At 44.6% G+C, this 26,826-nt stretch overlaps 1 protein-coding gene across 2 annotated transcripts in view; it reads left to right on the top strand.

Moving 5' to 3' along the window:
- SYNDIG1 (synapse differentiation inducing 1) overlaps nucleotides 1-26,826 on the top strand; it is a 253,541-nt gene that overhangs the window by 1,340 nt on the left and 225,375 nt on the right. The gene's annotated exons all lie outside the window — the stretch shown is intronic.

Below are 26,826 nucleotides of genomic sequence, written 5' to 3'. Positions count from 1 at the left end.
GCGTTTGTGTATCTGTCCGCCCCCTCCTGCTGGCGGGCTGTTTGGTCAGAGCCCAAGGGGAGGGCGTGCTGCGAAGACCCTCCTGTAGGGTCAGCAGCCCGCTGACAAACCAGGGGAGCCGCCAACTTTTTCCGTGCTAAGTAAGGTACGATAGCCTGGGAGAAGTCGCATGTGTGCAGCAATGTGGTATTCCAAAGGGGGTCTGACTGTCAGTTCTCCCAGAAGCCAAAGTGAAAATGATCGGCCAGGGGAGCCGGGCGCTGTCTGATGTCCATTCTGGCTAGGACAGGAAGTAGCTGGAGCTGAATTTCGAATGAATTATTGCTTGCTGCGTGGCCTTGCAGTTGTGTGGATTGCTTTCCGCAAGATCATACCACAGGTGCAGGAACTGTGGGACCTGTGAGGAGGAGCCCTTCCCTTCCCGGGTCCTTGTCCGTAACACCCTCTGGCACCTTTGCAAGGGGGAAATGCTGATTTTTAGCTTATCTAATCTACCCCCCCCCACACACACACACACCTGCTACTTGAAATGAAATAGTCATTATCAAGAGGGCCTTGTTAAATAATAATAAAAAAAATGGAAAAAATCTGTTTCAAGTTTTGTTTTTGTTTTTTTATGGAAAATTTCAATGGCACCCAAAGGTAGAGGGAATATAGCACCCTGAACCTCGCGTGTACCCTTTATTGCTAACCAGACTCACTAACCTTTACCTTTCTCCTTCCTTACTGCCCCTCCTCAGAGTCCCCCAGGCCACGTTTGAGGATTTAAAAACCCATTGCAAGCTTATTTCACCTCCAAATGCACCCTCATGTATCTGCAGCTGATGACATTTCATTTTCATCTAATGGAAATGACTGCAGGACTGCTTTAAATGGGCCCATTAGAGCATAGGTGTTGGTAAAATAAAAATGAAGCCATGCCCCCATTTCCATTTTGGAGTGGAAAGAAAACCTGCTAATGTGCCTTGAGGCATGAAGGAGGGAACTTAAGAAAGGGAAAATTGAGGTCCTGAGACAGAGACATTTGAAACAACATAGCTTTGACTTATCTATGTGATGTGCAGTGGATACAGAAGCGTCAAGTTGAACTGTGATAGGCAAAAGAACACTGTAACCTGTTTTTGGTAAAAATTGTAAAGATAATTTCATAAATAATAAGCAATTAATTTCTTCCACATTTAGCATGGCATCATAGTGCTATACTGCACTTGACTCATTATTCTCATTAAATTTAACTCATTTTTTTCTGGGAGTTATTACTCTTATAAGAGATACAAAGCCCTGGCCGGTTGGCTCAGTGGTAGAGCATCAGCCCGGCATGTGGAAGTCCCGGGTTCGATTTCTGGCCAGGGCACACAGGAGAAGTGTCCATCTGCTTCTCCACCCGTCCTCCTCTCCTTTCTCTCTGTCTCTTCCCCTCTCGCAGCCAAGGTTCCACTGGAACAAAGTTGGCCTCCACCTCAGGTGCCAGAATGGCCCTGGTTGCAGCGGAGCAACACCCCAGATGGGCAGAGCATGACCCCTTGGTGGGCATGCCGAGTGGATCCTGGTCTCTGGCACATGCAGGAGTCTGTCTGACTGCCTCCCTGCTTCTAACTTCAGAAAAATACAAAAGAGAGAGAGAGAGAGAGAGAATACAAAGATTCTTTATGTAAATTTTTTATCAAAGACACCTGTCAGTGCTATTCTTAGGTTCATGAAGAGTACCAAATATTTTATCTCTCAATTAGAAAATATTTGGTCATCACCCTGGTCCCTTCACCCTCTGGAAAGATACTCACTCAAATATTATTTCAAATGTGGTTTCTGTTGGCTGGAGAATAACGTGGAGAAGGCTCCAGAGACAGTGGGAGGGAGACCCCTACACACACACCTACATGGCCCCCTGTCACCCTGCACATCTCTGCACCTTCATTTATATAAAAGCTGTTTCTAAAAATTGTCAGTGACATTCTTAGAGGATTTAGCCAGACTTCTGAATACCTTTATAAGGTGTACTGTTTAAAAGCATCCTTAGCTAACCTTTTGTGATTGAGCAGTTTTATAAGTCTTCCTCCCCCCAAATAAAACCCTGTCTTTTCATGACATTAGCATGACTCTGGGCCCCTCACTTTTTCCTTTGCAGGGTCCCTGTGGACACTGGAGATTCTCATCTCCAACACGAGCTGATTGTGACCTGTAGTTTGAACAGACTTCAATTTACCAGCAAAATTCTTTGCACAGAGTGAGCATAGGTGGCGAGGTGTGAAGGAGGGGTGTTTATTTGTCAGCAGTAGCAAAGCAGTGGGACTGAGTGGCAAACAGCCTGTTGTCCTTTCAGTGCAAAGTCACAAGACCGACCAGAATTAGAATGTAGTAATAAGAGTTTTAGCAAATGGGATTGTTCAACATTCTCTGTGCAAGATCCTCAGAATTATTGAATTATTCCCGAGAGTTCATAAACATGTGTTTTAAAGAGGCGCTGTAGTTAACAATTCTCAGGCACTAGGTTGCAACTCAGTGCCCTCATTGTCCCTTCAGCCAGTGAAGGAGGGAGGTGAGGGGGCGACACATTGGTGATTTTCTCAGGTCTGAGGCTGCCCCTGCTCCCTGTGGTATTTTCTAAAGTGCCTAGAAAAAGACTTAGGTTTCTAATTCTTAGCTCTGTTGCTTGCTTGCTGAATGATCTTAGACCACTTAACTTTTCTGAGATTGTTTCTTTTCACTCATGCTCTTCCCAGGATTTTGGAAACAAAATATCTGTAGTTGTCACAGTTTGTTAAATGGGGAAGAGTTTGGGTTAAGAACTCTTTAATGTGTCTTATAATGGAATGTTTCCTTCCCATCCCCATGGCTCTTAGAGAACAAAAAAATGAGCTCAGGCCCTCCATTGTACCTATATCCTACAACTCCTCTTGGCAAGAGTCAAAATAGGACAGTGTGTGTACATCTGTGAGGTATGCATTCTCACATAGGAATGTGCCTGAGTGATGTAGACATTCACCTTACCTGGGGTTGGGAGGGAATGTACATGGAAAGCTTATGAGCAATAGCTTTGACACAACTAAACTTAGACTCATGTCACATTATAAAAGTTGCAATATGCATATTCTCTGGGTTACCATATTTTAAAGCAGATAACCAACAAACTACAAAGAACCATTTATAATACATAGTGATATAAGTTACAAACTGTTTATATCAAAGCCCTCGTCATCTTAAACCATTTTATGATAACCTGTTGAGTTACATAAAATACTAAAGAACAAAAACAACAACTACTAAGCATTGGGACCCAGGATAACTGTCAGAACTAAGAATAACATGACCAAGAAACAATATACGTGTGTGGAAAATAATAAAAAATAAAAGATTCAACAGAAAGCATACTTCAGATAGACCCAGTGTACAACTTTACATATTGCATAAAGAATTTGCGTTCAGTTAACATTATTCCAGAGAGATGGGGGGTTGTGCTCTTGGGATTCAAATCAATGTTCATTGTGAAACAAATTTTTAGTTCGCCAATTAATTCTTGTATCAATAGCAGTTATTTTGTTTGCTTCCCTAAGTGAGAAGGAGGGGAGATAGACAGACAGATTCCCGCATGTGCCCGACCAGGATCCACCCAGCATGCCTCTGGGGCGTTGCTCTGCTGCAATCAGAGCCATTCTAGCTCCTGAGGCGGAGACCATGGAGCCATCCTCAGCGCCCAGGCCAGCTTTGCTCCCATGGAGCCTTGGCTGCAGGAGGAGAAGAGAGAGAGAGAGAAAGGAGAAGGGGAAGGGTAGAGAAGCAGATGGGCGCTTCTCCTGTGTGCCCTGGCCGGGAACCGAACCCGGCACTTCCACATGCCGGGCTGATGCTCTACTGCTGAGCCAACCGGCCAGGGCTAATAGCAGTCATTTTTAAACTTAGGTCCTGATGATGCTATAAGAAAGTAGGTGTTTTCTGATTGCAAGTTGAGTCTTTAACAAAACGTTCGCTTAGATATATTCGGGGGTACACTTGTAACTATGTAAACACAACAAATTAAAACCAATAAAAAATAAATAAAAGACTGTTACTTCTTGAACATTTGGCCTCATTGGGTAACCACTTTCAAAAGTGCTTCCACCTGTTTGTTCCTTAATTTCTTTCTCTATTGGGAAATGGCAGTATCGAAAGCAAAACAAGCATTTCAGATAACTAGAATGATAGAAGTTTTATTCTACTGCCTCACTTTAAACTCAAGATACTTCTGAAAGAGAAAAATATCTTATCTCTAATACATTGGGGCTGCACTCCTGCTTAGGAAAACAAAAAATTTTACATAAACTTACTTTCTGCATAGGTATATAATATGCAGTTTTTAAGTTATTTTTATGATCTTGGTCCTCAGACCTTAGTGGCACAGGCTCTCAGTTGGTGCAGGTGTTCAAAATAAGGTTTGTTTTCGATGATTCTAATGGGATTAAGTCCTGGGACATGGTTGGGAACCCCAGTGGCACTGCCGAGGGGTGGGCTCAGGCTCTTTTTAGCATGAGAGGGGACCCTAAGAATGCTCAACTCATCCTACCAAAGATTGCTACCAATTCTTCTGTTATTTGCAGTGACTAAAATTGCCTTTAAATAATGCATTTCTGTAGCCAATCTTACTATTTTTAATTGGCCTCAGTCTCTTCTCCCTTCCTTTAGAAGGGACTTTATCCTTAACCAGTTGGGGCAATGGCACTGTGTCCTATAGGGCAGTGAGGAAAGTTGAGATGTGACAGGTAAACAGTGTGCACTGGGTCTGAGATGCCACCTAAGATCAGGGTCTGGCCAGTACTACTAGCTCAGCCATTACTATTTTTATCCCATAGAGCCCCTCCCCTCTGTGTGAATGGGAACCTTTTGGAGCCTGCACTGGACAATCATTCCACTCCCAACCCAGTCTAGAAGTGCTTACAAAAGTATCTTGCCTGTAAGCGATCCCATCTTCAGTTTCTCTTCCAATTTCTTTTCTTTTCATAGTGCCCTTTGGTACAAGTAGTTCAGCAACAAAGAACTATGAGCTGATAAATTAATATGGATACTATTTAATAGCTTTTCTTTCGCATACTAAACCCTGAGACACAGCACATTTGTATCAGTACTCTGATGCAGTACAGTACTCTAAATTCCCTTGCTAAGATGGATTTCTGTACAAAGGCATCTTTCCCTTTTTATATTTAGAAATTTAATTTAATGGGGTGACATTGACGAATAAGAGCACATAGGTTTCAGGTAAACACCTCTATAGTATTTGACCTATTTATTGTGTTTTGAGCCCATCACCCAAAGTCAAATCATTGAATAAAGAGAAATAATCTGTTTTGTTATTTCTAAACTCATTCTCTGCCTTTCATTCTTACCCCTTATTTTTTTAAGCTATGGATGTAAGGGTTCCACCTTTACACATGTGGGAACAACTTTGTTGTTCTCCTTGTTCAGAATTAGATCATCAAGGCTCTTGTTGGAGTCCTCTCCTAACTGACTCAACTCAGTAAGGGACACGCAACCTGCAACACAGTGTCCCACTCAAGGGACTCAAAACAAGGATTGTTTATTTGACTATGTCTCAGTCCTTCTGTTACCCCCTTTCACCCCATTTTTGGGGTCCTCTTGCATAACATCCATTGGGACAGTGGCTAATCTGAATGTTCTTGATGTAGGTGAATAGGAATGTTGAATATATTTTGGGACATCACAGTCTATTTTAAACCATAGAGGCAAAATGTGTTTCTTGACTCAGAAGGTGTAGAATAATCCAGTTTCTGCATAATTTCTGCTACTAGACCTTGAGTAGTTGTTTTTCCAAGTACCTTTCCAGTGAAAAGCATGTAAGGCTCTTGGGTCACATACATGTGTTTATCCCAGACTCCAGCCACTCTACTGAGTGGTAAGCATCACAAGCGAAGAGACCCACACAGCCAGGTCAGCTCAGGGCGTGGCTCCGGTGTGAGGTGTGATAGCATGGTGGTGCCCTCGCTCCACTGGTGTTTGCTCACAGTCCAGCCTCAACCCCTTTTTTCTTTACCAGAGCAGGATGTTTTCCCAAGTTCCAGGACTCCTGACACCAGGGTTCCATTTTGGAAAGTGGAATCTTGGGAATGCCACACCTGGAACATCCCTCCTCCCTTCCTGTTCACCTTCTCTGCCTTCCCTAACTGGTAAGCTCCTCTGCTGGCAAAGATTGCATCCCATTTGTAGTCACTGTGATCTTATGCCCGTTGGAGCCCCACACTGCCTGTCTCCATCTGCTCTCTGCCCCCAGGGCTGGAGCAGCCAAACTCACAGATGGTGTAAGCAAAGGGCTTCCTAGTGACCCCTTGATGAGGGACAAATTAGTCAAGCTGTAACCCATTTAGCATTACCCTTTCTTATGCTCCAGATATTCCAGTGCTCCTTGGCACCTGCAGATGTTTCTGTGACCTTCAATAGTAAATTTTTAGTCCAATTTAGAATTACAAGTTTTATCTAGTTTTAGAGTGACCTATTCCAGGGCTGGAGAAACACTGCCGGGTGGGAGGGACCCTGGCCTGCTCTTTCATTAGCCTGTCCCTGTTCTACTCCTCCAACATGGGGACACAGGAGAAGGACTTGGAGGAAAGGTAAAAACAGCCTTTTCCTTGACAGGAACTCTGGTCATGCCTCTCTGTTGTCAGGGTCCTCGGTATCGCCTTGGGCACCCAGCTGAACCATGCAGATCCTTTTGGCAGTTTCAGAGGACCTTTCCAGGTCAAGGTTTCAAACTGCAGCCCCAGGCCCCATGGCCTAGAGCTTTTCTGCTTCATCTGAAGAAAGGAAGTGGATTTACAGTCCTGCCAGCCCACCCAAAACTCAGGACTGAGGCTCCTGGGCTGCCCCCTCAGCTACCCGGAATCGTTACCTTTCAGACTTGGAGATGTCTCTACATCTTCTGAGCAAGAGCCCAGGGGCCTGTATCTACATGGTGCATGCGCGTCTGCTGCCTGTGTGTGGGCATGCACATGCGTGCTAGGGACCAGGGAGGAGCACGGCACTGAGAGTGTGAGATGGGCCTGCTCTAGGAGCAAGTGAAACAAGCTGAGAGGGGACACTTGTGCATGATCAAGAGTCTCGGGACTCTGGAGGTGGCAGTGCTAGAGCCCAGGCCAGCAGGGAGAGCCAGGAAGGTGAGTCTCTGAAGGGCACATGGTGCCCTGCTCTCTTTCCTCTGTGGGGTCCATATGTCCTGGGTGCCAGAGAAGTTGGGGAGGGGAACCATGGGCTCCAGAGGCATTGCTACTTAAGTGGAAACTGAGATATGGCGGGGGGGGGGGGGGAGTGAGTGCAGGAACTCACGCAGCTGTTAGTGCTAGCTGAGGACTGGACAAAGAAATGGCTTCATTTCTGCACTGCTGCAGATATCCAGACACCAGGGTTCTGGCCTCAAGACCTACAATACCGATGCATTCTTCTGACCTTCCTGACCTCAGGATTTGTCCCTTGAGGCTGGACGTGGATGTCGCTCCGTGAGTGGTAGACCCCCATTCCGTATCCTCTCTTGGATGGAGCTGTTGTACCTCCTTAAGCCTGGCGCCTCACAGCAGAGCCAGCCTGGCTGCATTCAAAGGGTGGCCCACCCTTCTGGTATCTGGGGAAATGAGGTAAATTAATGAATTTGGAGAAGTAAAGCAATCTAAGCCTGAAGGGCCAGATTAAAGCTTTCATAGCTTGTTTGTAGCTTGGCACGAGGGTTATTCAGGAAAACCAACAGAAGCTTCTGTGGGATTTATTGCATTATCAGTTCTCTCTCCAAGACTAGAAGGGAAAAAGAAGAACAAGGAAGGGAAGGGTAAAGCCTGAAATGTGTGTATTGTTCTGTTTTCCTCAGCAACCTCTTGGGGATGCCCCATGTTATATTTGGTGGGACAAAACCCAGTAGAGTCTCCTAACTTGTTCTGTGATCCTGTGTTGCCAGAGGAAGGACCTTGACACATGGACTCAAGTCTTTAGTGTTAGTTTGTTTTTGTCTCTAAATTTCACTTTTCCTCACCTACCACACTCAGTTTTCTTGGTGTTGCTAGCACATGACGTAATGCTCAGGACAGTGACATATCCTATGCGGTACCTGAACAGGCAGATGCACGCAATTCTATTTTGCATTAAAGTTCCAAGTAGGACAAACTGTAATTAGGTAATTTCTTCATCTGTATTCTTTGGTGGTTTGCTTGGAGGACAGCACCCACAGCAGGTCAGTAAACTGTGACCCATGAGCATGGTGAGGGGAAAGCTGGGTTGTAGGCAGGCCAGAAAATTATGAATCTAGAAAACTCCAGGAGGACAGCCATCTCCTGCAGAACATACAGCCATGAGAGGGGAAGATCATTGCCTCTAACATCTATTCCCAGACATCTATAGAAAATATCAAAGCAAACTCAGGAGGACACACAACAACCAGGAGGACCTCATGGCAGGGTTTTCCCATCTTGCTGTTATCATAAAACTTTCCCAGATGATGGAAATGTCCTTTGTCCTTAGACACTGCCCAGAAATGCTTATCTTCATGGAATTCATAGTCAGAGGTTTATATATTTCAAAAATATATTTTAGTGAGTTGGACTCTGCCGATTGCTAACATCTCTCCCTAAGACTAAGCTGGCGCATTTCTTAGAGAATAAAACAAAGATCTATTCGGTTGTTTCTTAGGGGCACATTCCATCTCTCCTGAGGGAGGCTTAGACCTGGGGAATGTTCCGAGAGCTCATTCCTGACCATGCACCTCCCTCTCCTCAGAGTCCTTCTCCCCAACCCTGACCCTCTGTGGATGCCTTCTTCTCTGTCAGAATGGGGGAACCCCGTAAGCCCACTGCTTTCACACTTGTCATACTCTAAGTCTAACTGAACGATCTGATGGCCTCGCTTTTGGTTGTGGCTCACCTGCAGCTGGATCCCAGACTTCTTTTCCTATACCTGCGCCCTCTCAAAGTTCGGCCTTGTCTAGCGGTGGTGTTCCCTAGGCATTGGCATCCTCCGCCTGCCTCCGCAGACCTTCTCCTCTCCTGCCCACACCCCATTCTCTGGTGATGACACACGGTAACCCAGATAGCCATGCTAGAATACCATTCACCTCTTGGACTCTTACTCAAATTCCTTTCTGAGTACCTTTTAACTCTCCTTTGGATCTTTTCTACCATCTAGACAATCATCCCTTTTCCAGTTCTCCCAGTTGCTTCCTGCAAGGTGTTTACCTGCTTTCTTGTGCTTCTCACCTCCGTCCTCCAGAACTGTTGACAGAGTGAGTTTTCTAAAATGCAGATCTGCCCCAGTGACTCTCCTGATGCCCTCTACTGGCATCTCATCTCCTGTGACATAGGACAGGCCACCTGTGGAAGGTAACAGGCTGTTCATCAGTGTTGTCTACGCTTCAGCCTCAGCCCTGCCCTTCTAGTTTCCCGGAATACTGGGCCAGTCCTGCGCACAAACACATATGTATGGACACATGTCTCATGCTTTTACACCTCTCCCTGTCTTCAGTTGATTAACTCTTGCTAATCTACTCAAAGATTCAGTCTGGCCATCACCTCTTCCTGGCATCCTCCCCTCGAAGTTCAGTGTGTCCATCTCTGGGTGTCCTTGGTACCAGGACCTACCTATGGCATTGCACGGCAATAGCAGAACAACCTAAGTATACAATATCCAGAAATAACTTGACAAGAAATGTCGAGGAGCTGTACAAAGTAAACTGTAAATTTTTACTCATGGAATAAGAGAACACTTGAATAAATGGAGAAAAATACCGTGCTTCTGGATAGGAATGCTCCATACTAAAATATATGGTATCATTATTTTTACCACATTAATTTGTAAGCTAAGTGCTATTTCAATCCCAACATTATATTGAATGTGACAAAATCATTCTAAAGTTCATAAAAGAATTAAGCTATAATGCTGTTTTTTAAATGAAAAGGAATGAAGGAGGGTTTTCCCTACTAAATAATAAACCCAACCATTAAAATGACATTAATTGACCTCAAATTCAATAGGACGGCTACTATAAAAAAGGGGGGTAACAAGTGTTGGTGAGCATGTGGAGAAATTGGAGCTGTTATGCACTGTTGGTATGAATGTAAAATGTTGTAAATATTATAGAAAACAATTTGGAGATTTCTGAAAAATAAATAAACATAGAACTACTATATGATTCAGCAATCCATTTCTAGGTATATGTCCAAAAGAATTGAAAGCAGAATCTTGAAGAGATATTTGCACCCCCATGTTAATAGCCCCATTATTCACAGTAACCAAGAAGTGAAGGTAGTCTATATGTTTATTGTCAGATAAACAAAATTCTGACACATATTACAACATTAATTCACCTAGAGGACATTATGCTAAGTAAAATAGTCCAGTTACCAAAAGGTAAGTACTATATGATGCTGCTTAATATGCAGTTCCTAGAGTAGATAAACTCAGAGGGACAAAAATAGAATGTTGGTTACCTGGGTCTGGGGGGAGGTGGGAGAAGGGAGACTTGTTTAATGTGTCTAGAGATCTACAAAATGAAAAAGTTCTGGAACCTCCCAACAAACAAAACTGCAGGACCAGATGACTTCATTGGTAAATTCTACCAAATATTCAAAGAATAATTAATACCAATCCTTCCCAGACTTTTCCAAAAAATAAAAGAGGAGGGGATACTTCTAAAATCATAGGCAAAATCAGCATTACCCTGATATCAAAACCAGACAGAAACATCACAAGACATTAAAATTATAGGCCAATATCCCTGATGAATGTAGATATAAAAATATTTAGCAAAATATTAGGAAATTGAATGCAACAATACATTAAAAGGATCATATACCACAATCAAGTGGTATTTATTCCAGGGGCGCAAGGATGGTTCAACGTCAGCAGATAAATCATCATGATAAACAACATAAACAAAATGAAGGATAAAAATCAAGAACATTTCAATAGCCCTGGCCGGTTGGCTCAGCGGTAGAGCATCGGCCTGGCGTGCGGGGGACCCGGGTTCGATTCCCGGCCAGGGCACATAGGAGAAGCACCCATTTGCTTCTCCACCCCCCCTTCCTCTTTGTCTCTCTCTTCCCCTCCCACAGCCAAGGCTCCATTGGAGCAAAGATGGCCCGGGCGCTGGGGATGGCTCCTTGGCCTCTGCCCCAGGCGCTAGAGTGACTCTGGTCACGGCAGAGCGATGCCCCAGAGGGGCAGAGCATCGCCCCCTGGTGGGCATGCCGGGTGGATCCCGGTCGGGCGCATGCGGGAGTCTGTCTGACTGTCTCTCCCCGTTTCCAGCTTCAGAAAAAAAAAAAAAAAAAAGAACATTTCAATAGACTGAGAAAAAGCATTTGACAAAATTCAAAATCCATTTATGGTAAAAACTCAACAAAGTGGGTACCGAGGTGATGTACCTCAACATAATAAAAACTATGTATAACAAGCCCATACCTAACATTATACTCCATGGTGAAAAGCTTGATGCTTTTCCTTTAGTATCAGGAACAAGACAAGGATGCCCACTCTAACCACTTTTTTAAAAAAAGATTTTATTCATTTTAGAGAGGAGGGGAAAGAGAGAGAGACAAGGGGAAGGAGCAGGAAACATCAACCCATAGTTGTGCTGTGACCAGGCAAGCCCAGGGTTTCGAACCGGCAACCTCAGCATTCCATGTTCATGTGTTATTCACTGTGCCACCACAGGTCAGGCTAACCTCTTTTACTTAAGATAGCACTGAAAGTCTTAGCCGGAGTAATTAGGCAAGAAACAGAAATAAAAGGCATTCATATCAGAAAGGAAGAATTAAAACTATCACTACTTGCAGATGATATTATATGTAGCCAAACCTAAAGACTCCACCAAAACAATGTTAGGACTAATAAACTAATTCAGTAATGTTACAGGGTACAAAAATTAATATTCAAAATTCTGTTGCTTTCCTATATACTAATAAAAAACTATCAGAAAGAGAAATTAAGAAAACAATTCAATTTACAATTGCATCAAAAAGAACAAACTACCTAGAAATAAATTTAACTGAGGAGGTAAAAGATGGATACTATGAAAATTATAAGACATTAATAAATGAAATTGAAGATGACACAAAAAATAATCAAAAGATTAGAAGAATTAATATTGTTAAAATGTCCATACTTCTTAAAGCAGTCTACAGATTCTGTGCAATTTTTCTCTTTTTTTAAAAAAGAGTAATGTTTTTTAAAAAGATTTTATTTATTGATTTTAGAGAGAGAGTATATAGAGAGAAAGGCAGGGGGAGAAGTGGGAAGCATCAACTTATAGTAGTTGCTTCTTGTGTGTGCCTTAACCAGGCCAGCCCAGGGTTTCAAACCAGTGACCTCAGCATTTCAGGTCAATGCTTTATCCACTGCGCCACCACAGGTCAGGTGCAATTTCTATAAAAAATCCAATAGCATGTTTTGCAGAAATAGAAAACACAACCCTAATATTTGCTTAGAAACACACACACACCAGAAGTCCCCAAATAGCCAAAGCAACCTTGAGCAAGAAGAACAAAAGTAGAGATCTCATGCCTCCTGATTTCAAACTATATTACAAAGTTACAGTAACCAAAATGGTATGATATTGGCATAAAAAAGACATAGATATATGAAACAGAATAAAGAGCCCAGATATAAAACCACATATATATGGTCAATTAATTTATGACATAGGAACCAAAAACAGATCATAGGAAAGGACAGTCTCTTCAATAAATGGTGTTGGAAAAACTAGACAGCCACATGTAAAACAATGAAACTGGACCCCTACCTTATGCTATACACAAAAGTTAATTCAAGATGTATCAAAGATTTGAATGCAAGACCTGAAACCATAAAATCCCTGTAAAGGAAACATAGGCACTAACCTCCTTCATGTTGTTCTTGGCGGTGATTTTTATTTATTTTTATTTTTTGGATTTGATACCAAAAGCAAAGTCAACAAAAACATAAGCATAAATAGGCACAGGGGACTACATCAAACTTAAAAGCTTTAGCACAGCAAAGAAACCATCAACAAAATGACAAGGCAACTTACCAATGGGAGAACATATTTGTAAATTATATATGCAAAAGGAGTTAATAGCCCAAATATGTAAAAAACATACAATTCAATAACAAAGAAATACAATTAAAAATGGTCAGAGGATCTGAATAAAATTTTTCTGAAGAAGACATAACAGGTGGTCAACAAATGCTCAATATCTCTATCTGGGAAATGCAAATCAAAACCACAATGAGATATCATCTCACGCCTGTTAGAATGGCTATTATCAAAAAGACATGAAATAATAAGTGTTGGCAAGGAAGTGGACTGTTGGTGGGATTATAAATTGGTACAGCCATTATGGAAAACAGTATGAAATTTCCTCAAAAATTAAAAATAGGACTATTATAAGATTCAGCAACTCCACTTCTGGCCATTTATCTGAAGAAATAAAACACACCAAAGCCTTTTGGATAGAAGGTGCAAGAGCAGGGTCAGCAGCCTACAGGTCTGGGAGTAACTAGGATGTGGCATTTTGGTGTAGCTTCAGAATCGGATCTGCCCCATTGGTGTTTACTCAGATCTGAGAGACCAGATGAGAAACCATGGATAGACAGCTATGGCTCTCTATTGACATATACAGATTGCCCCAAAACTTACTAGCATGAAACGCTCACAGGTTTTGAGGTTTAGGAGTTTGGAGGGGGCCAGATGGGTTCTTCCAGCTCTAGCCTGTCATTAGGGTACTGTCAGAGGATAGCTAGAGTTGGAAGATCAGGGAACTTAGGCAGCTGGGGTCCAGCTGGGCAGCTCTTTGAAACCACAGGAACTATCCCTGTAGTCTCTCCACCCAGACTACATTGGGCTTCCATGGAAAGGTAGCCTTACAGATATTGGATTATGTAAATGGCTGCTTCTAGCAAAAGGCAAACATTGCCTGGACTTCTGACAGCCTCAAGAGTCACAATAATACCCTCACATTCCATCAATTACACGTGAGTCACAAGCCCACCTAGATGCATTAGAGGGGACGGGGGCTCCACCTCTCAATGACAGTAGTGCCTCATTGTGGCATAGTTGTGGGATGGGAAATATTGCTATGTCCACTTTTGGAAAATATGATATGGCACAAGTACTGAAAAATAAAATACTCAAATTACATTCTTTATAGGTCACAAATACATGAAAAGTGAAATTCTTTCTCACCAGAAAATTTCTAGAATCATCTTTTTGGTATACAATTCTTTCATAGTTTCTTATTTTCTAATGTCAAGATAAAATTTTAGTGTGTCAAATTGTTTCTCCAAAATCCATTCTAACGTGTGATATTTTGTTAGATCCGTAGTCAGAAACTGGAGCATAGATTAATAGTAGCAATTTTGCACATTATAGGGGTACAGTAGTTACTGTACAAGTGGATTTTAGATCTTCGTGGTTTTGTTCAGTTCCATCATTCCCCAGAGTATCACTGAAGAGATAGGAAAGGTGAGAAGAAACTGGAAGTTTCCTTTTCTGGCATGTCTAATAACTTTTTCAGATTTACCAGAAGTCAGTGGTGAAGCTGATTTACATCTAGCTATTTTTGTGGTTTTTCTTTCTTCTTATTCATGTGCAAAATAGAAAGATCTGTTTAAACAACCATGTGAGTATATGGGTTAGAAATGAAACAGCAACAAATGACAGAAACCCAGGGACACAGGAGCTGGCCCATGGAGTTTATTTTTCTAAGGTGACACACGCCATGAGGTGGGAGGTGCTGACCCAGTGGCTCTGTGGAGTCAGGGTTGCATCTCCTTCATCCTGGTTTCCAGACGGCTGCCACAGCCTCAAACATCACATCGGAGGACAAGGCAAAGAGTCAAAGAGCGGAACCCCAGGAGGCTTTGGCCCATAGCTGTCTTTGGCCACAGCTGTGTCTGTAGCCACTCTTGGTTATAAGAACACCTCAGATGAGGAGAAAGATTTAACTTTTCCAGCTTCCAGGTAAAAGTGGGCAAAGGTGATATCGTGTGGTGGGGTCTCCTCTCAGCCAATGACTGCCATCCACCTCTCAGTGAGAGGAGTGCAAGACATTAGGAGACAGATGTGGGATAGGAAGACCAGACCATGTGTATTTTTACACAGAAGTTGATGGCTGGTGACTCTGTAATTGTGTATGCTGTGTGTAAGAATGATGGTAAGAAGGTGATTACAAGAGAGGTGACAAGTCTTGGGCTTGGGCCAGGGCAGCGAGGCAGAGGACCTGGACTGGAGCTGAGGTATTCACCTTGCATGAATCTCCTGGGGGCTGGTAAAATGCAGTGGACCAGGGAGGGAGATCCTGAATTTCCGTGAAGCACCTCACTGATGCTGTTGCCTCACTTTCAGTACCAGGTTCAGGTGGTTCTCAAACTTGGTGGCAGAGTAGATTTACCTGGGGATGGAAAACTTAGTTTACACACAAATAATGTAAATAATATAAATTGAGTTAGGTCAATAATATTAAAGATGCAACTGAATTAGTTGTGCTTACTGAAATGTCTGTTAAAGCTGCATTCATCAGCCCTGGTTGATGGCTCAGTGGACAGAGCATTGGCCTGGCATATGGATGTTTCAGGTTGATTCCTGGAGAGGGCACACAGGAAAAATGACCATCTACTTCTCTGTCCCTCCTTCTCTCTCCTTCTCCCCCTACTCTCCCTCTCCCCCTTCCATCCATCTTCTCTTCCAACAGGCAGTGGCCCCAGGCTCAGTTGGTCCCAGCACATTAGCCTCAGACACTAAAAATAGCTCAGTACTCAACCATTGGCCCCAGATGTTGTTGCTGTGTGGATTCCAGTCAGCGCACATGTGGGAGTCTGTCTCACTATCTCCTCATTTCTAAAAAAACTGCATTCATCAAACAAATGCACACATAACTCACCTGGGTTTTATAAACATGCAGATCCCAGCTCCACAGGGCTGGGTGGGAGGCTGCGATCCTGCATTTCTAACAAGTGCCTGGTGATGACAATGCTGCTGGCCCCCACGAGGCCACACTTTGAACAGCCAAGTAGTAAAAGGGCTGAGATGGTGGGAGAGGGTAGGTGGAGAAGAAGTGAGGGTATTTGGAGGCATGAAAGGAGACTATATTCATTGTCTCTGGTCTGAGCCAAAGAAGGGTAACAGCTGTTTGAATTGGAGATGCTGACAGTGCAGACTTGCTGATGGCGTCTATACATGGTTTTATTCACCTTACATAAACTTACATAACCTGAAATTGTGGTAAAAAATATAATATACTTAAAGTTTGTTTTATGTAATATATATAAAAAGAACACGTTCTTAGTGTCCCTTTTATTTAAACACTTAGAGGTAAAAAAAACCCCAACAAATGCTTTGCGTGTGGATTTATTGGGGTGAGCGCTGCAAAGACATGAGGCTCCGAGGGAGCAGCCCACGGCCGTCCTGAGTTATCTCACCTTTATGCTCTGGTCACTTCTTGGCATGCAGTGGGGCCAAATAAATACACTAATACATATTATATACACGCATAAATACACACCCTGCACACACAGTTTGCGTGTGCATATGTGCATATGTGTGTGCACATGCACGCTTGACCTGCTGACCTGTCTCCCTCCCACAGCATTTGCCCCATGTGAAGTGTGGTAGGTTGTTGGCAAACATGGGCTTCAGCAGCCCCTCTCATTTCCCCACATGCACACCTTTGTGCTGTGACATTCCCATACCTCCCGTCACGAAGAGGAGTCCCTTTCACCCCCCTTGAGTCTGGCCTGGCCACATGCCAGACTAACACAGTGATGTGGGAATGGCAATGTGTCAGTTCTGAACCCAGGCTGCATGAAGCCCTGTGCACTTGAACTTGTTCTTTTAGACTTTTAGACTTTGTCCACAGCTTACGAAAGAGCCCAGACTAGTATGTGTTTCAGCCGATGGCTACCTGTAACCACCAGACACGCCAATAAAGCTATCCTGTGCTCTTTAGCCACAGTGGAACCCTCCTGACTAGATCCTCATAAGTGACCCCAAGAAAGACCTTCCAAGAACCAAGCAGCCCAGCTCAGACCTACTTGCTTACCCAGTAATTGTGAGCAAATAAAATAGCGCTGTTTTATTCCACCAAATTTTAGGATGTTTCGTTACACAGTAAGTAATAATTGACACCTGTGACTGAGAAGGACTGAAAATATCTTTGCATGAAAATATATATTTATACTCAATAATGTAGCCCTTGAGCAAATGTTGGGTGGGAACCCATTGCTCTTACAGAGAGAAAATGTGGGAAGTAACCCAGCCAGGATCCCTGGGTTCCTGTAGGAGCTGCTGCATTCACGCTGAACCAGACCTGAAGAGCCAGACAGACATTTCTCATACATACAAACCCTTCTTTATGCTACAAAATGCTTAGAACAGTACCTTATGAAGTAACCCCCCCCCCTTCAGCTTTTGATGTCCACTTGTGACCTCATTGTGTCTCGCCCTGCCTGGTGGTGTGTTGAGAATAAGGTAGAGCAAATGGAAAACCACGAGAGTGAGGTGGTGACAAATCATCTACCTCAGGCCCTTCTTCAGGTTGCAGACCAGAGACTGCAGCAGTCAGCGGAAGAGACCTGGAGATGTGGGTGCAGGGCCCTCCCAGGTGAACCACACCGGTTCTTGCTTAGACAATATGAAGCCCCATTTTCTCCACCTTTGCTGAGAACGCTATTCCTCAGACAGGCCCAGGGTATATTATTGATAGCTAAGTGGGACCAAGGTATGAGTGTGCAGAATAGGAATGACCTATGGTAGAAGACTCCTAGGATTCTCAGCTAGAAGCACCGCTCCTGGACCTGCACTGCCCTCGCCACCAGGCCTGTGCCAGGGCGTCACTGGGCTCTGGGATGAACGGGTAAGGCACTTCTCTGCTCTTCTAGAATGAGGCATTGATCCTCGGTCAGGGTTTTCCTGTGTATCAGTAAAAAGCTTTTTCCATGTTAGTTTTCATTTCTTCTGTAGTGACTAAGTCCTATTCATGGTCTTGGCAAGTATAAGCTGCCCGTGGAGGCTGAGATTCCTGCAGGCGTCCTGACCTAGAACTAAACATTCAGCTTCTTTAAGAAGACAATATTCTAGACATATGAATATGAAGGTCACCTTCTCATCCTCATTTCTTCACACATACTCTCCCTCACACACACACACAAATACTCAAATAAATACATTCACACATGGGTATGTCAGCTCACACATCCACATTCACATGGACACACACATACACTCACACACACACAAGTACACACAGGCACACTCACACATATGCACTGTGAGTAGTAAGCCTTCCACTGTGAATGTCACTGCTGTAGACAGCAGCTCCTGATGAACCTGAAGGCCAGTGAGCTAGAGGAGAGCGCCCTGGAACACAGACAGCCGTGTGCTCTGAGTTGAGGATGAGTTCTGGCACAGCCCTTGGACTGTATTAAGAAGCATCATGGGAGTCCCTGACCAGGTGGCTCAGGACTGTAATGCTGGTAAATCATCGACCCAGAGCACCCTCAGTCAGGGTACGTACAAGAAGCAATCAGTGGGCACAGGACTATGTGAAACAACCAGTTGATGCTTCTCCCTCTCTCTCCCCTTCCTCTCTCTCTATCTCAAATCAATGGAGGGGAAAAAGAAGCCTCATGAGATGTTTTGTGTCCTCACCAAACAGCTCTCACCATAGTGTATCTGAGCCCATGTTGGGGAAACAGCTGTGTTAGGCTCGCTCGCTTGCACTTTGCCTGATTAGTGCATGAGCACATAGAGTTCCATGTGTGTATAGTCTATGTAAGCCTATGGGTGCTTGCCCTCAGGGCGGATTGCAGATTGCCTCCCTCCACTTGGAGGGGCCCTTTTGCTGTTCCTTCGCCGGGTTTTTCCTGCCTGTTTGCTTGTCTGCCATTGTGAGAATCTATTAAACTATAATAGCCCACCACTTTCCGGGCTTCGCAGCTCCTCTGCCATCTGCCCAAATCCAATGTGAACCTGCCTGGCCTCGGCCATCGGCATTACAGCCCATTTCTTCTAGCTGGTGGGATCAGGGGGCGGTCCTCAGAGCTGGCTTTATACCTGTGCCCATAACTAGCAGCATGGGGGGTGGAGAGGGAGGGAGGGCATCCAGGAGCCTGAGAGCACCGGCTGTCAGGAGAGGATGATGGGGAGAATTTGGAGCCCTAGACTTTTATATAGGTGGACTCTTTCCATTCTGCTTCAGGTAATGAGTATTAGGGTGGAAGGCAAAGGGAAATCCTCTGTTGTGATTAGTTCTTCTGGGGGATCAGTTTGTTTCCATGCCTGAATGAACAGTACCTAGGTTCCAGTTCCCTGTGTGCTTTATGTAAAGTTGGTCTTTGTGGCTTCTTGATGTTTATTTATAGAGTTATTTCACCCAAAGGAGCAGTTACGCTTTGCCTATGAGCCCACAAGGATGGGATTTGTTTGTGGCACTTGGGAAACAGAAAGAGGCTGAGAGGAGGGGAAATCAAGTCATAGTAGCTTGAGAAGGGATTGGCTGGAGGGGAGTGGTAGAAAGGTATGAGAATACATGGGGAGTCTGAAGTGTACTCAGGTCTCTGCAGTCCATCTGCCCAAATGTGAATCCTGGCTGACCCCTTCCCCTTTGGGAAATTATTCAACCTCTTTGTGTCTCAGTATCCTTGTGAATGAGGAGGATGCTCCAGTCTCCCCTCCATGATGTTTGACTGTCAAGGCAATTATATGAGGTGGGAGGTGAGCAGCTCTCAGTAGGGTCAGCCAGAGTGCAGCCATCAGGCAACAACTATTGGTGGTGTTTCCTTACCTGGGTGCTTACTTGAGGCCATGCCCTGGGGAGTGGCCTTGTCAGAATCTTCCATACAGGGGATAAGGAAATACTAGGGAGCTGGGAGGCCAGGTTCCAGGGGCACAGAGAAGTGGGTGACAAATACCAAGCGATCAAGCCATACCCAACATTCTTTAGGCGTGGACAATCGGAGTGGAGGCAAAGCCAGGGAGGAAGCAAATCCCAGAGGATCTTCCGACCTAGACCAACCTTTGTGAGCCCCACAGAGAGAGCTAAGCCTCTGTAGTAAAGTGTCCCCAGGTCACCACCCTGGACTTTGGTGTGGGTCTGACTATTGTGGCAGGTTGGGGCTGGCCATCAAGAACTGGTGCCAGGAGAGTGCAGGTGAAACTCTTACAGGACCAAGGTCATGAAGCACACAAAGTAAGTTTTCAATAAGCCGAATGTGCTTCATTCACAGGCCCTGTGGACTTGAGGCTTAAGACACCAGCCAATAAGCTGAATCAGTGTGAGGTCACTCACAATCAGCTGTGTAAATTCTTTAACCATACAAGTGGTGACTAGTAGAATACTAAATAAAGCCCTGGAGAGTCAAGATCTGTGCAAGCTGGGAGAATACCAGTGCACACAGCCCGGAGAGCAGGACACTCGTGGTTTTCGTGCAGAACAAATTGTGTCAGAACAGTGTGAACCCACTCCCGACAGGCTGACAGGTGTGGCATGTTAGAGGGGATGAGCCTACGGTCCTAGCACTTGGACGTTGTCAGCAGCTAATTCTGACAGACGTTGGCCCACAACAGGGTCAAGTACAGGCTAGCTCTGGGGGCTGCTGCACAAGGGAAGTGTTTTGGACATCTTTCTGTGGTAGACTCAGGAAAAGTTCATCAAAGATTTCTGAGGTGTGGGGTGAAGACACGTGTTGGGATACATCTCAGCAGAGGCTTCTAAGTGAAGATGCGATGTTAACTTTACATTGATAGAATGATGAAATGGGAAACCTACGCAATGTTGGCAAATGACACCTTGGAGTATTTGGTAAAATTTAGGGATATGTTATGACTGAACACAGTTTAATTCTTTAACTTACTGTGTCACAAGCCATCGGGCACCTGCTACATGCCTGTGCTTTCTGGGAACACAGTAAAATAGAAAATGCCATACCTTTCTGAGGAAGCTGATAGTTTCCTTTGATGAAAGTACTTTTTGGAAGCAAAAATAAAAAAGTGTAAAATATAAGAAGACTGAGAAATGCTGAGGCTAGGTGAGACTAAAATAGATTACATTGTGAACATGGTATGAAATACTGTTAACTACTGGTTAACAGATGGGGTGCCTGATGGGACAGGGGACCCAGCTGCGACCCAGCCCAGTGCTGACTGCAGTTACACTGCCGAGCACTGTGCCTTCTGCCTGCTCTGCCTGTGGGAACTCTGGGCACCCACGCAGACACTGACTGTAGACTTTGCAGGCTCTGCCCCTCTACTGATGATGTTCATTCCTTTTGCTGGTTCTTGGTAGGCATTACAGTTTCTTGTTGGTGTGGGGGCTTTGCCAACACTGAAGAGAGGAAGCAACCCTCACATCTCTGCCTTGAATGAGAGGTCAAAGATAGGTATTCACTAGACCAGAGAGAGCTGGGCAGAGCAGGGGAGGGAGGCATAGTGTGTGCACAACACCACTCTGTTGTCTGGTCTGAGATCTGAAGCTGGCCACCACAGGACACATGTATGCCCGTCCTGGCTTGGAGCAATGGTGGGATGCAGCCGGTTCACACTGGTTCAGCAGAATCAGTATCTAATTCTTTGTTGAGTTTGATGAACTGGTTGTTAAAATGGCACTTGTTATCAGGGTTCTCTTTAAGGTGGGCACCTGGGCAGCTGCCCAATGTGGAAATCACAAATTTACATTTCTTATTCTTTTTTAACATTCATCTGTGCAACAGCATACTGTAAGCACCTGTAGTGATGTTCATTCTGTCCACAGGTGAAAAAAATTACAAGTGAGGATGCCAATCAAGAAGCAATATGGAAATATAGCAGTCTTATTGTCTTTTTGTCAGGTATATTTAATATTTTTTCAATAATATTTTAAAACTCTTATAACATAATCTAGTTCTGTGTACCTCCTTCATTGTTCTTATTTAAGTATTAAATGCATGAAATAGTAAACTACTTTTGGTATATTGTTTTTCTGTACTTAAAACGGTCATTAGGGCAGAGAACCAGGTATTAAATTATTTGACTCTCACCACTGCTTAGGAGACTTTGGTGAACTTTCAACTTCCAAAGAAGAAACAAACAACAAAACCCAACAGTCACCCCCTTGCAGGTGAAGGACAAGAATGCCTTCTATCTTCTGTAGAGAATGGGTTCAGTCAGGTTTTGCACAATCCCCATTCCACAACCCTGAACTGGAAAGAGCATGCACACAGGTGGAGTGTGCCAGGTAGGATCACTAAATATTGGATTGGATCTCCCCTCCATCCTGGAGAATGAAGATCCTTCTGGGTAACGGAGCTGCGTGGGGAAGAGCTCACTGACCAGCTCTCCTCCGATTAGCCCTCTCAAGCAGCCCTTCCTTCTTGTGTCAGATCCTCCCCTGCCATCCAGGAGATACTTACCACTGCCAATGAGACCCTCTGAGCAAAGGGGAACTGCACCCCTTGTACAGTGGTAGGAATCTGAGGTGTTAAGGCAGACCAGATGCTGGGGAATGGTTTCACATGGAATAAAAACAGATTCTGGTAGTCCTGACATGCTAACCCATTGATCATGGGAGAGAAAATTGACGATACTTTGAACAGGTGAAGGCGCTTCACAGTACAAAACTATCGAGGTACCGAGGTGTCCTCACAAAAGTTAGGGAAGCCATGAATCTTTTTGCACAACTGTCTTTCTAGGTGCTGTCAAAATCAATTTTATTAGAAGAATTAATTAAGGCCAGCAAACCTAAACAACACTCAATCATCCTTTTCTCTGAAAATCAATGCATGTTGTAATTGTAATCAAAATCTTGTTAAAGATTAAATGAGTTCAGTTTTGTAGTTTTGGGTTTTGATTTTGAGCAAAGCCCACATATGTACACACACACACTATTGTGAAGTTTGGTTCCGGGTTTAAGTGGATTTATTTAAGCTAGATTATCCCCAAATGTCAAGTATCTTTTGGAAACAATAACCTCTTATATTAAAATAAATTCCTAGAAATTTATAGACCATCTTCTTTAAGAGTCTCAAGTACAGGGCTACTTTGATGGCTCTTTGATTTTTTTGGGTGCCTCTACTGAGACATGACATTGAGGTCCCCTCACCCTGGCGACATGCTGAGTCTTGGGGAGTCTTAAAACAAGTGAAAGCCAGGGACCTGCCAGCAAAGGCAAGGTTAACATTTGTAACCAAACCAGCTAAGAGCAAGCCTAACAAGTGACCACGTGACCTGCTGTGCTTGTCATCCTAGTGTAACTCTGATGAGTGTCTGTTTTCATACACAGAAGTGGCTGGTCTGGATGATGAATCCACATTCATGTGATTTATGTGAACACGCCCCATTCAGTCAAATGCTTGGAGTGTGAATGCAGTAAATGCGCAAGTGAAATGGGACTCTATACCAGTGTGCTCTGGAGACTTCCAGAAAGACTTAGTGTTGTCATCCAACTAACAGTTGAGCATTTTTATGTGCCATGTTCTGTCTGGGTTCATGGGATACAGGAGCAATGGGTCAGACAAGGTCTTAGTTGTCACAGAGTGTGCGTTCCCTTGGGGCACGTATAGGAACCGAGAGTTTTAGGTTGTGGTAAATGCTATGGATAAAATAGGCTCATGTGACAGGTTGGCTAGGGGAGATGGGACCAATGTAAGTGGTAGCCAGGCACGAGCCAGGATCCTGAAGACAAGGAGGATCCAACCTTGCAAGACGTGTGTAAATGGTTCAGGCACCAATACAGGCCTTGGAATGGGACCCAAGCAGAAATCAAGTGCTGTCTGAGGAGCAAGTAGAGTGAGGCCAATGGTGTGGATGCCGTGGTTGGATCGTCTTCAAGAGGAAGGGGGTACAGGAAAAGGAAGTAGCCTGCAGCCACAAGCAAGTACCAGATGGTGCAGAAAGTTTACACCAGGCCAACAGTTTGGACTTGATTCTAAGTGTGCTGGGAGAACCTTACAGGCTATACAGACAGGAAGAGGATCTGATTAACATTTCTGTGGGGGGAACTGAATGTGGGATTCAAGAGGGGAAGCAGGTGATAAAGCATCAACCTGGAACACTGAGGTCACCAGTTCAAAACCCCATGCTTGCCTGGTCAAGGCACATATGGGAGTTGATGCTTCCTGCTCCTCTCCTCCTCCTCTTCCTCTTCTCTCTCTTCTCTAAGATGAATAAATGAAAAATCTTTTAAAAAAAGAGGAAGCAAGTGGGCAGGAAGAGGCATCTGCACTGGTCCCTGGGAGTGGCTGTGGGTGAAGTGGGCGCTGGCAATGTGGGGGGTCTGTTTGGGCTGCCTAGGACTGTGACAGAAAGAAGTAAATGGAGTAAAACTTTGGAGTTTGGGATTCAGTGACTGAGTTACTTGTAAGCTCCATGAGGGTAGGGTTTTGTCTAGTTTGATCACTGCTTTGTCCCAGGGCCTGGCATTATACCTGGCACCTAGCAGGTGCTCTAATGCTTATGTGAAGTTAGGTGAGTGGTGAGAGTGATAGAGGGAGGGTGGAGTTCTCTTGATGCTCAAAGAGAGATGGGCTTTTACCCCAGTGGCATTGCTAACCCATCTGCATGCTCAGAGGGGAGGCATGGCAGGAGCCACTGTGGACACCATCAGCACTTGGAGGGCATTGAGCCCTAGGACTGGCTGTGCCCATACAGGTGAGGGAAGAAGAAAAGATGAAAGAAGGATTCTGGAATCTCCCCATTTGTGGGGATCTGGAAAAGGAGAATCAGAATTGGCCCAGGACACTGGGAATGAAGAGGGCGCCAACCCTGTGAGATCCCTCGTTGTGTGGAAGCTCAGCTGTGGCATCTCAGCCATACTCGCTGTTCACTCAGGTGTGGAACTGTCGGGGAGGCTGGCTGGGTTTAAACGCAGCAGAGGCTTCACCAAGAAAGTTCATGGGCAAGAAGAGGGAGAAGGGAATTATGTGCATGTGTGAGGATAGGGTTATAATGATGGGTAAGAGAGTAGGTTGGGAGAGACAGAAAGGAAGAGTCTGTGAATGTAGGGTGTAGATGTAAGTAAGGCCAATAGATTGGATGCTCAGTGTTAGGGAACAGTTGCTGGAAGCTTGATACTAAAGCCAATGAGCCAGAGACATCAGAGCGAGTGATGTTGAAAACAGAGGTTTCAGAACTGACCATTAGAGGCGTTGCCATGTGAAAGGATTGCACAGGAGGACTGGAGGGATACAGCAGTCATGTGGAGAGGTAGAGCTCTTGAGAAGCCAGGAAGCGAGGTGGACATGGAAGTCACAGAACAGTGCATAGTGTTGAAGGGTGAAGAGATGGTGGGTCAGCACTAACATAATCTACTTGTGAGTGAAGGTGGTCTTGAGGCTGAGCCCTGCAGGTTGGAGGAAAAAAGGCCCAACTCTGAGAGGCTGTAGGTAAGTGGCAAGAAAGAGGTGACCTAAAAAGGGGCTTCCAGGACTAATCACAAATTGGAGGAACCAATCTGGTCAGCCCGGCTCCTTTGCCACGTAGAGGCTGAAGTGCTGCCCGAGGAAGCCCCATGGTGCTGGCAGATGGAGCCTGGATGGGGCAGGCCTGTACAGCTCTGGTTTTCATGACATTCCCAAGTGAAGCACTCAGAATGCCTCCTTCCCCCACTGAGGCTGACCTATAAATGCCCTCTATCCAGCGGTGGGATTCAACCAGTTTGCACCAGTTTGGCAGGACTGAAACCTAATTTTTTTGTTGAGTTCAGTGAACTGGTTGTTAAAATGGCACTTGTAATCAGGGTTCTCTCTAAGGTGGGTGCCTGGGCAGCCATCCAATGTGGAAATCACAAATTTACATTCCTTACTCTTTTTTAACATTCATTGGCACAACAGTGCATTCTAAGTGTCTGTAGTAATGCTCATTCCAACCATAGGTAAAAAAAATTGCAAGTGAGGATGCCAATCAAGAACCAATATGGAGGCCCTGACCAGTTGGCTCAGTGGTAGAGCGTCGGCCTGGCGTGCGGGGGACCTGGGTTTGATTCCCGGCCAGGGCACACAGGAGAAGCACTCATTTGCTTCTCCACCCCCCCCCTTCCTCTCTGTCTCTCTCTTCCCCTCCTGCAGCCAAGGCTCCATTGGAGCAAAGATGGCCCGGGCGCTGGGGATGGCTCCTTGGCCTCTGCCCCAGGCGCTAGAGTGGCTCTGGTCCCGGCAGAGCATCGCCCCCTGGTGGGCAGAGCGTCGCCCCTGGTGGGCGTGCCGGGTGGATCCTGGTCGGGCGCATGCGGGAGTCTTCTGACTGTCTCTCCCTGTTTCCAGCTTCAGAAAAATACAAAAAAAAAAAAAAAAAAAAAGAACCAATATGGAAATATCTTTAAATAACACTTTTATTGTTTTTAGTCAGGTATTATTGAATATTTTTTCATTAATATTTTAAAACTCTTATAATCTAATTTTGTGTACCTCTTTCATTGTTCTTATTTAAGTATATATTAAATGCATGAAATAATAAACTACCTTTTGGTATATCTTTTTTATATACATAAAATGGTCAGTAGGGCAGAGAACCGGTTCTTGAATTATTTGAATCCCACTGCCCTCTATCCCACTGTCAGGATGTGAGGTCGCCCCCTGGAGGTCCTTCCTGGTTCTCTGGCTTACTCTGTCTGTGGAGGTTCAACTGTTAGGAATGGTTAATTCAAGGTTCTAGAGATAGTGGTTTTCATTTTTTATATAACACTCACACTGGTCATGACTAAAAGTTCCTAAGTTTCTAGTTTTAAGAGCACTCACTAATGCATCTACTACAATGCGGTCATTAACAGTGTGTTTATTACTATTTAAACTAACCCAGAATATGCACTGGGGCAAAGGACACAATATTATACCTGCTCCCCTCCTAGGATGGGATTTGCCAGTTAA

This window comes from Saccopteryx bilineata, chromosome 6 (assembly GCF_036850765.1).
Source record: "Saccopteryx bilineata isolate mSacBil1 chromosome 6, mSacBil1_pri_phased_curated, whole genome shotgun sequence".
Lineage (NCBI taxonomy): Eukaryota > Metazoa > Chordata > Mammalia > Chiroptera > Emballonuridae > Saccopteryx > Saccopteryx bilineata.
This window is presented reverse-complemented; position numbering and strand designations above follow the sequence as displayed.